This window comes from Dipodomys merriami, unplaced genomic scaffold (assembly GCF_024711535.1).
Source record: "Dipodomys merriami isolate MVZ:Mamm:240054 unplaced genomic scaffold, mDipMer1.0.p SCAF_1281, whole genome shotgun sequence".
NCBI classification, from domain to species: domain Eukaryota; kingdom Metazoa; phylum Chordata; class Mammalia; order Rodentia; family Heteromyidae; genus Dipodomys; species Dipodomys merriami.
The window spans coordinates 84,096-97,635 of record NW_027202584.1 but is presented as its reverse complement, the minus strand read 5'-3'; the positions used below and the strand labels follow the sequence as shown (position 1 = coordinate 97,635).

General features: G+C 38.4%; 1 non-coding gene across 1 annotated transcript; it reads left to right on the top strand.

Moving 5' to 3' along the window:
- The first annotated feature begins 1,705 nt into the window (after positions 1-1,705).
- Positions 1,706-1,812, top strand: LOC138824387 (U6 spliceosomal RNA). The gene has a single exon (XR_011371073.1). It is a non-coding gene; the product is annotated as a U6 spliceosomal RNA (small nuclear RNA).
- Positions 1,813-13,540: the final 11,728 nt, after the last annotated feature.

Genomic DNA, 13,540 nt, shown 5'->3' with positions numbered 1-13,540 from the left:
AGACTGACCAGGCCAGTGGAGACTGCAGAAGAACCCCATCTTGAAGATGCCATCCACTCGTCTCCTGATACAGCTGATCTTCTTGCTGTTAGCAACAGTGCTAATAGCAATCCCTGTGATAGCTAAACCAATGATGCTGTGGGCTGTTACAATTTACTGACTGGATTGCCTCTGTGGTGTCCTTTGTCAAAGAGCGGGTGGGAGTCGGAATGTTTTTAGCCTGCTGCTTGGGAGGATGCGTGGTCTGCCTATGGTTGGTCTGTCGCCTTCGAGCCCAAACCAGAAGGGACAAGGTTGTTATCTTGCAAGCATTAGCCGCTTTGGAGAGTGGATCCTCACCCCAGATTTGGCTGTCGGCCCTGAGAGGCAGTTAAGCCTTACCATCCTGCATAGCCTTAGCACCCCGAGGGATCAGGGGATCCCATTGCACCGGGACAGGTATGCAATTTGCAATTTGGGACAGGGTGCAAGGCAAGTGCACTGCACTTGAGGAGATGGTTCTCATCTCCTCAAGAAGAGCATGCTGGGTTGCATGTGGGTTGATGCCCAAGATCCCACCTCTGCAAAAAAGGCATCGGACGGGCCTGGTCATCACTGGGGAAGGCGCCCCTCAGGCGAAGGCCAGTGCAAGGTCCTCTCATTAATGTCTTAGACAGAGGCCCAACCTCTACTCTTACCTGTTGCCATAAAACAAAGAAGGGGGAACTGTAGGGAGCCGAGGCGAGACTCCGCCCACTCCCTTGCAGTTTTGAGGATTACCACTCCAGACGGTGCTTGGCTGGACGCCTGGGCTGTGCGCGTGCGCGAGCCCGGTAGTGTCCCCAGCCAATCCCATGACACCTGGTGACAGTAAAAGGCAGGCGACCAACAATAGAAAAGACCCGTGTTCGAATTCCCTATATAAGCGGCTGTATTTCGGGTGCACGCTCTCTCGCGCCCAAGCTCTCCTACAACTAAAAGGCTCTCCAATAAAGCGTGATCTGAGAAGACTCCTGGAGTGGTGGTCGTTTTTCCTCGCTGGTCGAGTAGGCGGTCACTACAACTTGTCTTAACTCTTCACTCTGCTTCTTTACACTAAGACTTTGCAACATCTCATTAGTAATGTTTCTCTAAACTGAAATGTAGTTTTTAGTAGCATATGTCTGCTACCATAAATCTTAAATATTTATAGAAAAGTTGTATGACCTGACAAACAATCCTAATTTTGGCCTATATAAGCAAATTCCCAAAATTAAATATATTTAAAACATTAAAACTTTTAGAAACCCTTAACACTTGCCGCAGTGTTCATTATGACAGGTGCCTTATACAGAATAATTAAATTCGTCCTCCTACACATCTCTTTTTTTATTTTTATTTTTTGTGAACATACTGTACAGAGGGGTTACATTTACATGGGCAAGATAATGAGTACATTTCTTATCAAGCTTGCAGCCTCCTCCTTTGTTTACCCTTCACATCCCTTCCCAGCCTTCCTCCGCCCCCCCACCTGATTCCACCCCCTTCCCCCGATCTTACACATATCTTGAACAACAATATCTGGGATTATTTTGTTTTTGATATGTCAATCTTGGCTATTCTTAAATGTGTGCTTATGTAAGAAGTACATGGTTCTAAAATTTCACGAGAATTCTTCAAAACTTACTTTTCTTTGAATTGTCTAGTTTAAGAAAATCAATTACACTTTATATATAAAAAATGCTCTGTGCTCAATTCAGCAGCACATACACTAAAATTGGAGCAGTACAGAGAAGATTAACATGGCCCCTGCGCAAGGTTGATATGCAAATTCTTGAATCATTCCATATTTTTACAACTAAAGATGCTGGAGAGGATGTGGCCACAAGGGAACCTTACTTGATTCTTGGTTGGAGTGTTAACTTGTTCAACCACTTTGGAAAGAAGTATGGAGGCTCATCAAAAGACTCCATATAAAGCTCCCCTATGACCAAGCAATCACACTTTTGGGGATTTACCCAAATGATCACAAAGAAGACCATACTAAAACTACCAGAACAACTATGTTTACTGCAGCATTATTTACAATAGCTAAGATATGGAGCCCACCCCGATGGCCCACAGAAGATGAATGGATCATGAAAATGTGGTATATATACACAATGAAATTCTATGCCTCCATGAGAAAGAATGACATCGCCCAATTTGTTAAGAATTGGAAAGACTTGGAAAACAAAATTTATTCAGTGACGTAAGCCAAGTCCAAAGAAACATACGTCCCATGGTTTCCCTTATTTTCCACAGCTAATATATGTCTGTATAAGCAGAATAGATCAGAAGCTATGTGCATATCAGATAAGATAATATTACAGGAAATGAACCAGACAAGTGGTTTTTTTTGTTACTTGCTATTGTTTCTAAGATACTTATACTGTGTGATGTGATTTTTTTTTGTTCCTTTATATGTTCCTCCCCTACGCTCTAATCCATGTTTTCACTGTATTTGAAGTTGGTGCGCCTACACCCTGTGTATACGTTTCTCTAATTTGGGGAGGGGAAAGGGAAATACAAAATTCTTAAACAAGGATACAGGTTGAGATGCACAAGACACTATCTTGAAAAATGAACTTTACAATTTAGGCAGGGGAAGGGGGAGGGGAGTGTATTTGTGGAGGTGGGAGGGAAAGGATGGTGGAAGAAAAAGAAAGGAAGAGGTAACAATGCTAGTTAGGAAATGTACTCATTATATATATAAATATGACACCTCTGTACAGTTATTTTTACAGGTGGACCCATTGCAACAATGAGAATTACAAGTCATTATGTTGAAAACGAACTTTACAATTTTGGTGGGGGGAGCGGGGAGGATTGGGTGGGAGGGCTAGGAGAATGGGAAGGGATTGGAAGGGGAAACAAAGGAGGATGCCACAATGCTTGATAAGAAATGTACTCAGGATGTGAAGGGTAAACAAAGGAGGAGGCTGCAATGCTTGGTAAGAAATGTATGCATTATCCTGCCCATGTAATTGTAACTCCTCTGTACATTATGTTCACAAATAAAATAAAATTAAATAAAAAAAAGAAATGTACTCATCTTGCCCATGTAATTGTAACCCCTCTGTACAGTATTTTCACATTAAAAAAACAAAAACGTATAAAAATGTTCTGATATAGAAGTTTATTTCCTCTATTTTACCCGATAATATCTTTAACAATGAAATTAATGCAGAACACTGATATGCTGATTTGAAGGTATTTTGAATAAATGTGTGTGGGGGGGGTGTGTGTACACACACGCATGCACACATGCACACATGCATATGCTTGTGCATTGGCATGCTCAGAGTTTGAAATCAGGGCTTCAAGGTCTTGCTAGGCCTTTCCTCTCTTGATTGATGAGCTAATATATGAGCTACATCTCCATTCCTGGCTCTTTGCTAGTTCATTATAATTTCTGAAAAATAATCTCTTGAATTTATTCTGCCCTGAGTGGCTTCAAACAGTTATCCATAGATCTCAGGCTCCTGAGTAGATATCCGGAGTAGATAGGATTAAAGGTGTGACCAGCCAGGACAAGGATTTCAGAATAATTTTAAAGGTAGAAGAAAGTTTACTTGATGGGGGCCTGTTTTATCATCTCCTACTTTTAAATCATTTTGGAGTGATTATATGTGAACTTACTTCGTTTTCGGATTCTTAAAAGATAGTAAGTGTTGGTATTTAAAAGTTTTAGTACTTTTTAAAAAAGGATACAGGAGCGATGGGACAAAAGAAATTTGACTATCTTTGGACCTCAATTTATAAGCTCAGCTCTGTGCATGATAACCCAATGTCACCAACACAGTCTGTGTTGGAGACAAAAGGTAACAGAAAACAATCACCATGGGCAATATTTGGTATGCTATTATTTATAGGACAATATGAATATTGAATTGAGAGTGTAAGAGAATGGAGAGATTTTACCTCCTTTTTTTGTATTGCTAAAAGTCTTTTGGAGACTGTGACTCATTTCCTTCCTCAGTGTGTGTCTTTGGGCCATGCACTTCGTGCCTTTAATTACAATTTTTCCCAACGCTAAAATGATAATAACATTAGCATTATAGCAAATGTTATCTTAAGAATTGAGAGAAATAAAACTTGCAAAATACTTAACATAAACTTCTGTGAATGAGCTTTGAGTTTAGCCAAAAATTTTTAATACTAAATAGAATGCAATAATATTACAGAAAACATTACAGGTAGTGAGCAACCAGAAGGAATGTGATCTATTGACCATGCTCTGCTTCTAAGGAAGCCAGGTGTACAACGTGTCATGCTTTAAATCAAACTGGTTATCTTATGTCTTGGTAGTGTAAAAGTATCAAGGACAGAATAATGAAGGAATGTTGTAGACTGAGGTAAAGTCCATAGGATAATGTGCAAAACTGATAAAACATAAAAGTACCTGAGCAGTATATTGTGTTTTATATTATTTAAGTTCTATTGCAAAGATAGGGAATACCTCGAACAATGAATTCTCTTTTTGATATCCTATCATAGGTCCTTAGCAGGCTGAACTCTTTCTTCATTCTTGTTGAGGCATTATCAAATGAGAAGAAATGTATCTTTTGTTTGCTTCCTTCAATTTATTCTTCAATTTGAAATCTGAACTACTTGACACTGAAAGAAACCAAGGTAAATTAGACACACAGGCTTTGGAAAGAACAATTAACATAAAATAAATAAAATACATATAGCTTTATGAAAGGTCTAACTAAATTGAATTATATAGTCTAAAGCATAAACAGAAAATGATATAAGCAATATGATGTTGAAAGTTGGAAAATGTAAAGAGTTGCTTAATTTTTTCCTTTCTCCTCCCTTGAATTAATTATTGATTTTGTATAAAGAGATTAAAGATGAGATTAACAAGAAATGATTAAAATTCAAAAGAGTTCTGGGAAGATGGTAGGGGAGAAGGTGGAGTCTAAACAGGCTCTCTCATAGAAAGCAGTTTAAGTATTCCAGTGAACAGTCCTAAGTAAAAGAATCACACCAAGGGTGCCATCACAATACAGAGAGTTTGGCCAGAGAGGGAAAATCCAGGCAAGGGGACAGGTCCGTGCACTTGCCAGCAGGCTCCGCTGCGGTTGTGGCGGGTGCTGGGGCAGCCATAGCCATCAAACATGAAACACAAAGAGTCTGGGACGAAGGCCCCAGATCAGCAGGCTAGGGGATTCTACACAACACCAGCAAGAACTGACAAGGAACAGACATCTTCATCCTTCCAATCGCAGACCAGCGATGACCCAGGAACCAAGACTATGGCATGAGTAGAAGCCTGACATCCTCACTCCTTCTAAGGGAGCAGAGGAGGAAAGGCAACACTTCCCCTCCCCACTACTGGAGATCTCCATCTTTTATACTGATAAAGGCCTGGCTGAGCAGCTAGCTCCAACTCAGGCCTTGGAAGAAAACAAGAGTCATTTAGCAGATCACAGGAACCTGACCTCACCTGCCAAGCTCAGCTCCACCCAGGGAAAAGTCATCCCGCCCAGGCAGAGAAAGCTCTGCCCTCCTCAGTGTTGATTTCTTCACAGGCTAAACAGAGCCAGAGGCTGCCCCTCCCTACAGCAGTCTTGACAATCAACTGAAATTCAGTAAACATAAACCCTGAGAATGTCTCCAGGCTAGGCTCTGTAAATGTCTCAGAAGCTAGCCCCTCAGGGAAACTCTACTGCTTGCTGAAAGGCCTCAACTCTACCCAGAACCAAGCCTCAACAGAGCATCTCCAAACTAGAAGAAAAAGCCATCTCCCTCTTTTGTGATACTCAAAGCAGATCTCCCTCCCATTGAACTTGCCTGGGAGGAGGATCACAAAATTCTGGTTAAAGCAGAACATTTTTCTTCCTGCTCAAACAAACTAACTTAAGAAACCAATCAAGCCACAGGAAAATCAAACACTACCATCAGACCAGAGACTCCAACAAGAGACTGGTTACAGACACAAGGGAGATACAGGATCTTCCCACTCCCTCCAAAAAATCAAAGAATTCATTTTTTGTACCTTTTAAAATTTGTTTAAATTTTTTGTTTTCATTTTTAATTTTAAAAAATTGTTTGCTGTTAACCTTTTTTTTCTTCCTCTTATAATTTTTATTTTGGGAGAATATCTGTGCGCGGGCGTGTGTGTGTGTGTGTGTGTGTGTGTGTGTGTGTGTGTGTGTGTGTGTGTGTTAGTTCTACTTAACCTTTGATCCTTTTTTTCTTTCTCATTCTTTTCACTTTTTTCTTCTTTCGTTCTTTTTTGCGTGACTTAATTAAGTTCTGCTCATCCACAGATATACGAATAGTTGATTATTAGACCTTATCCCCCGTTGTGTACACAATCCAGAAATTTATTACTCAACTCAAATCCTCTTTGACTTAAGTTTCTTAATAGCAGTACTACCTCTTTATACCTGTATAATATTTTCAACATTTTTTTTACTTTTTCGCATCTCCTTTCTATCCCTCCCCTTCTCTCATCCTATCCCTCTTCTATGAATATTACGTTGTTAAATTTGCATAAATTTTAAGTGTTTCAATTAATAACTTTTAATATTTGTTTTTCTATTCTTTCTTGTCTCTTTTTTTATTTTTCTTATTTTTTTTTCTTTTTTTCTCTCTCTTCTATCATTCTATCCAAACTATTTCCCTTATTGAGATTAGGACTTAGTTAATTTAACTCTCCTTTTACCTTTCCACATCCCTCTATATCTCTTTTTACCCACATCTCTCCCTAAACCTTATAATTTCTGGTATGTCAAATTATTCTTTGCTGTTCATAGCCCATTAGTACATAGTTGTTTGATATTGAATAAAATGATCTGTTGAAGTAGATTGTATCTGCAGACTTTTGACTGTGCAACTACAGACTTTGGATGATGCTTGTCTTAAGATAGTGTTCTAGCACAAAACTGGTGTTACGTTCATCCCAAATCGGCAGAATGAGCAGAAAAACACAAGAAAAATGGCAAGTCCGGGTATCTCAACTCCCACTCATGATAATCAGCGGACAGAACAGATAATAAAAATCCAGGGGAGAGCGCCCCAAAAGCTATACAAACACTACTGGTAAACATGGTAAATGAAAAAATTGAAAACCTGCAAAGGACTAAGCTTAAGCATGATAGGGAGACAGAGGAGGCAAACCAAAGGTCAATACAGGACTATCATGAGCTTGAGACACTTACTCAAAGATTGACACAGGAATTGCTTGAGCAGATTGAAAACACTCAAAGAGAAATACGGGGATGGCATGAGCAGGCTGAGTTCAGTCAAAGAGATAGACATGAATTGCGTGAGCTGGCTGAGAATAGACAAAGAGAAAGTCAGGAATTGCATAAACGTGAGGAAGCTAAACAAAGATTAATACAGGAATTGAGAAAGCGGGATGAGATAGACAAAGATCTTTAGAGGCATTTAGGGAATCCATAAATAGAGAGCTGAAAGAAGTCAGGAAGTTCACAAAGGGAATGCTGAATGGAACCCAACAGAAGGAATGGGAGTCCAAGGAAACCATAACCAATCAACTAAGTGATTTGAGAATAAACACTGAACACCAAAATAAAGAAGCAGGTTAGACCATGCAGAAGATCGAATCTTGGGGATTGAAGACAGCTTAGATATTATAGAGAAAGAACGTACAAACATCAAGACAAATCCAAGAAATATGACAGATCTATCAGAAGGCCTAATCTGAGGATAATGGGTGTAATGGAGCACTTAGAGAGAGAAGTTAATGGTCTAGGAAATGTGTTTAACAGGATCCTAGCAGAGAACTTCCCAAACATGCAAAAAGATAGGCCTATTCAGATACAAGAAGCTTTTGGAACTCCAAGTAGACCAGACCAGAACAGGACTTCCCTCCTTCACATAATAATCCACACAGGATCAATTCAGACCAAGAAAAAGATCCTTAAAGTTCTCAAGGAGAAAAGATCAATAACCTATTAAGGGAAACCAATTAGAGTCACCTCAGATTTCTCAGCAGAGACAACCAAAGCAAGAAGAGCCTGGGATAAGGTGTGCCATGCCCTAAAGACAAACAATTATAAACCAAGAATACTATACACAGCTAAACTTTCCTCCATAACTGAAGGTCAAATATAAACCTACCATAGCAAAGAGAAATTGAAACAATATATCTCTGCCAAACCAGGCCTACAAAAGATTCTTAAAGATATCCTACACATAGAAAACCAACAAGACCACAATAACGGCCAAGAAACTGCACCCAAACTGAGAATACAAGAACATAGGAAGAACCCAGTTGGCACAGCTCGCAAGAAGGTGGATAAAATGGCAGGAACTCCCAAATACCTCTCAGTCATATCTCTCCACACTAACGGAAGGAACTCTCCAATTAAGCAACATAGACTGCCTAATTAGATTAAAAAGCAAGATCCTTCTATCTGCTGCCTTCAGGAGTCACATCTTGCCCATAAAACAAACACATTTTGAATGTGAAATGCTGGAACAAAATCTACCAAGTAAACGGCCCCCATAAACAGGCAGGTGTTGCAAGCCTCATATCAGATAAAATAGATTTCAAATTAAAATCAATGAGAAGAGATAAGGAAGCTCGCTATATACTAATTAAGTGATCCCTCCTTCAGGAGGATATTACAATTCTAAATATCTATTTTCCAAACAACAGAGCACACAAATTTATCTAAGAAAAACTACTTTCCCTCATATGCCACATAGATCCAATGGCATTGATTGTTGGGAACTTGACACACCACTCTCCCCACTAGATAGATGAACTCGGCAAAAACTCAACAGAGAAACCACAGACCTAAAAAACTGCATAGATCAACAAGATTTCACAGACATCTACCGAATATTTCACTCAGCAGCATCAGAATACACGTTCTTCTCATCAGCACATGGAACCTTTTCCAAAATAGACCACTTTTTAGGTCACAAAGCAAACTTGCCCAAATTCAGAAACATTGCAGTTATACCTTGCATTCTCTCAGACCATAAGGGAATAAAATTAGAACTCAAAACCAAAAGCAACCAAAGAAAGTCCTGTAACTCATGGAGGCTGAACAACACACTGCTGACTCACGAGTGGGAGTTGGAAGAAATTAGAAAGGAAATTCAAATGTTCATGTTATTCAATAAAAAGGAACACACATATTACCAGGTCTTCTGGGACACAGCAAAGGCAGTACTCAGAGGCAAGTTTATAGCTCTGAGATGCTATATCAACAAATTGAAGAGATCTGAAACCAACAATTTAACGATAAATCTGAGGCTCCTTGAAAAAGAGCAGCAAGATAAACCCCAATCCAGTAGATGGAAAGAAATGAAAAATTAAGTCAGAAATAAATGAATTAGAATCCAAAAAAACATCGAAAGAATCAACAAAACAAAGAGTGGGTTATATGAAAAAATTAAAAAAAATTGATAGCCCCTTAGCAAATCTTATCAGGAAAAAGAGGAGAATACATACAAATAAACTCAGAGATGAGAATTTTAACATCACCACAGGAACAAACAAGATTCTATACATTATAAGGGAATAATCCTCAAAATTTTATGCTAATAAGTTTGAGAACTTGGCAAAGACAGAACTTTTCCTGCCAAATATTGACATGTTGTAAATAAACCAAGATGAGTTAAACCATCTGAACAGGCCCGTTTCAAGCAATGAAATAGAAAGAGCAATAAGAGACCTCCCATCTAAGAAAAGTCCAAGACCAGGTGGTTTTACAGTGGAATTCTACAAGGCCTTCAAAGCAGAGCTCACACCAATAATCCTTTAGCTCTTCAATGAAATTTGAAGAGAAAGTTCACTACCGAGCTCATTCTATGAAGCCATCATAACCCTCATCCCAAAACCAGGGAGGGACTCATCAAAGAAAGAGTACTATAGACCCATTTGATTGATGAACATTGATGCAAACATATCAACAAAATTTTGGCCAATCGATTTCAACAATTTATCCAAAAAATCATGCATCATGCTCAAACAGGATTCATTTCAGGAATGCAAAGCTGGCTCAATATATACAAATCAATTAATATAATTCATAACCTCAACTGAAGCAAGGATAAGAACTGCATGGTTATCTCAATAGATGCGGAAAAAGCATTTGACAAGATCCAAAACCCATTTATAATGAAGGTTCTGAAAAAATTAGGAATCCATGGAACATTCCTCAATACAATAAAGGCTGTATATAACAAACCTACAGCGAGCATTATACTTAATTGTGAAAAACTGAAGCCATTCCCTCTTAACTCAAGAATGAGACAAGGATATTCACTATCTCCACTTATCTTCAATCTAGTATTAGAATGCCTAGCTACAATCATAAGATACAAACATAAAGGGGATCCAAATAGGGAATGAAAAAGTAAAACTCTCCCTCTTTGCAAATGATATGTTATTGTACTTAAAGAATCTCACAGACTCCACTCCCAAATTTCTCAAGTTGATACAAAACTTTGGCAAAGTAGCACGGTATAAAATTAACCCTCAACAATCAATGGCTTTTCTGTTTACCAACAATAAGGAAAGTGTGGCTGAAATTAGGAAAGCAACTCCATTCATAATAGGCCTCCAAAAAAATGACTAGGAATTAAATTAACCAAAAAGTGAAGGACGTCTATGATGAAAAATTTAAAAACCTGAAAAAGGAAATCAAAACAGAACTTAGAAAGTGGTAAAAACTCCCATGGTCTTGCATTGGAAAGATCAACACCGTGAAAATGGCAATACTTCCCAAGACTATCTACAAATTCAATGCGATATTTATCAATATTCCAATCTCCTTCTTCAAGAAAATAGAAGCGGCAATCAAAAATGTCATATGAAACAATAAAAGATGCCAAATAGTGAAAATGATCCCTCACAGAAAGCGCAGGGCTAGAGGAATGTCAATACCAAATTTCAAATTCTACTACAAAGCATAATAATCAAAACAGCTTGGAACTGACACAAGAACAGACCTCAGGACCAATGGAATAGAATTGAAAACCTAGAAATGAACCTACAGACCTATAGCCATCTAATTTTCAATAAGGGAGCTGAAATATAGAATGGACGAAAGACAGCCTTTTCTGTAAATGGTGCTGGCAAAATTGGTTAACTACTTGAAGAGAACTAAGGGTAGATCGTTAGATATCACTATGCACCAGAATCAACTCCAAATGGATGAAAGACCTTTGAGTCAAAGCAGATATTCTGAAAACATTACAGAATTGAATAGGAGAAACCTTAGCTCTCCTTGGCAGAGGCCTAAGTTTTCTTAATAGAGACCCAGAAACACAACAAATCAAGAAAGGTTGGATAAGTGGGATTGCATGAAATTGTAGGGCTTGTGCATGGCAAAGGACATAGCTAGCAACATCAATCGAAAGCCGACTGATTGGGAGAAGATCTTCACTAGCCATACAACAGACAAGGGTCTCATATCTAAAATATACCTGCAACTCAAAAAAAATAAATTCCCCAAGAACAAATCTTCAAAGTAACAACAGCCCAATAAGTAAGTGGGCTAAAGAAAAGGAGAGACTTCTCTGAAGAGGAAAGAAGCATGGCCAATAGACACATGAAGAAATGCTCAACCTCCCTAGCCATAAAAGAAATGCAAATCAAAACAACATTGAGATACCACCTCATCCCAGTTAGAATGGCGATAATCAAGAACTCTAATAGCAACAGATGCCGGAGGGGATGTGGACAGAAGGAAAGCTTACTGCATTGTTGTTGGGAGTGTAAATTTGTTCAACCACTTTCAAAAGCAGTATAGAGATTCCTCCAAAGGCTCCACATAGAGCTCCCCTATGACCCAGCATTCCTACTTTTGGGCATTTACTCAAATGACCCCAAACAAGAATACCAGCACGACTATGTTTATTGTTGAATTATTTACCTTAGCAAAGGTATGGAACCAAACCAGATGCCCCTCCACTGATGAATGGATCAAGAAAATATTGTATATATACACAATGGAATTTTATGCGTCCATCAGAAAGAAGGATATTGCCCCATTTGTTAGGAATTGGAAAGACTTGGAAAAAAATTATTTTAAGTGAAGTAAGCCAGGCCCAAAAAAACATAGGTCCCATGGTTTCCCTTATTAGCAATAACTAGTATATGTCTAAGTCATGCAGAAAAGGTCAGATCAGGTGATGTTAGGGAAATGAACCCTAAGATATGTATTCAAATGTTTTTTTTTTGTTTCATGCAATTGTTCCTAAAGTATATATAAGATTTTTTTGTTGCTTTCTATGTCCCTCCTCCGCGGTATAACCCCTGCTTTCATTGTATTTGATGTTGGTATAATTTGTGGAGGAGAAGGAAGAAAAAAATCGTTTAAATAGGAATACAGGTGGACCCATTGAAACAATGAGAGTTACAAGTTATTCTGTTTAAAAACTAACTTTAAACTTTTATGAGGGGAGAAGAGGGGGAGGAAGATTGGCTGGGCGGCACGGGGAGGATGGGAAGGGATGGGAATGTGAAACAAAGAGGAGGCTACAATGCTTGATAAGGAATGTACTTATCTTTCGCATGTAATTGTAACCCCTCTGTACAGTATTTTCACATTAAAAAACAGAAATGATTAAAATTGGACAAAAGTTCGGAATAGACCTGTTTTCCAAATAGCCATGAAAGTAGCCAGTGGGTTTACAAAGTCGTGTTTAACACAACTTCTATGTTGGCTTAATGCTTTTGGAACAGAAGTCATTAGAGAAATGCAATTCAAAATTACTATGATACTACTTCATAACTATTATAACACTTATCCAAAAAATCAAAGGAACCTGGTGTGGTGGTAAAGGCTTGTAATTCCAAACATTTAGCAGGTTGGAATAATAGGATTTTATTCTAAGGCCAGTCTGGGTTACTGCACATAGTACAAACCTGCCCTTAAAAAAAAGGTAATAATGTTGGTGAGAATGTGGATAAAAGAAATTTTCTAGGGCTGGAAAGGTGGCTCAGTGTTAGAGTGCTTGCCTTGCATGCCTGAGGCCCTGGGTTTGATTCCTAAGCACCACATAAGCAAAAAGAAGAAATTTTCTACACTCTTAGTCAAAATACAAGTTAATATTCTCGTTGTAGAAAGTAGTATGCGGTTTTCTAGAGAAATGTAAAGTTGAAATATCATCTGACCCACCGATCATGTGTTTATTTCTCTTTCGGTAACTGATAAATATATCTATAGTTCATTGCTATTGACATTATTCACAATAACGGCCAAGATATAAATCGAAGTTAAGGGTTGAACTACAGACTAATAAAGCACTGTGTTGCATGCACAATATATTTTTGTTTCATCTTTAATATAGCAAGAGTCTTTTCCCAGTAGCCACAATTTACAATAACCTGAAAGATGTATTTTAAATGAAAAAAAAAGTCTTCTGATCTTTGTAAAACCACACATACACACACACACACACACACACACACACACACACACACACACACACACACACACACACACACACCAACCTCAACGATTTAGAGAGAAATGATTTTTTTGTTCCCAAGAATTTTTTTATTGTGAAAATACAATACAGAGGGGTTACAATTACATGG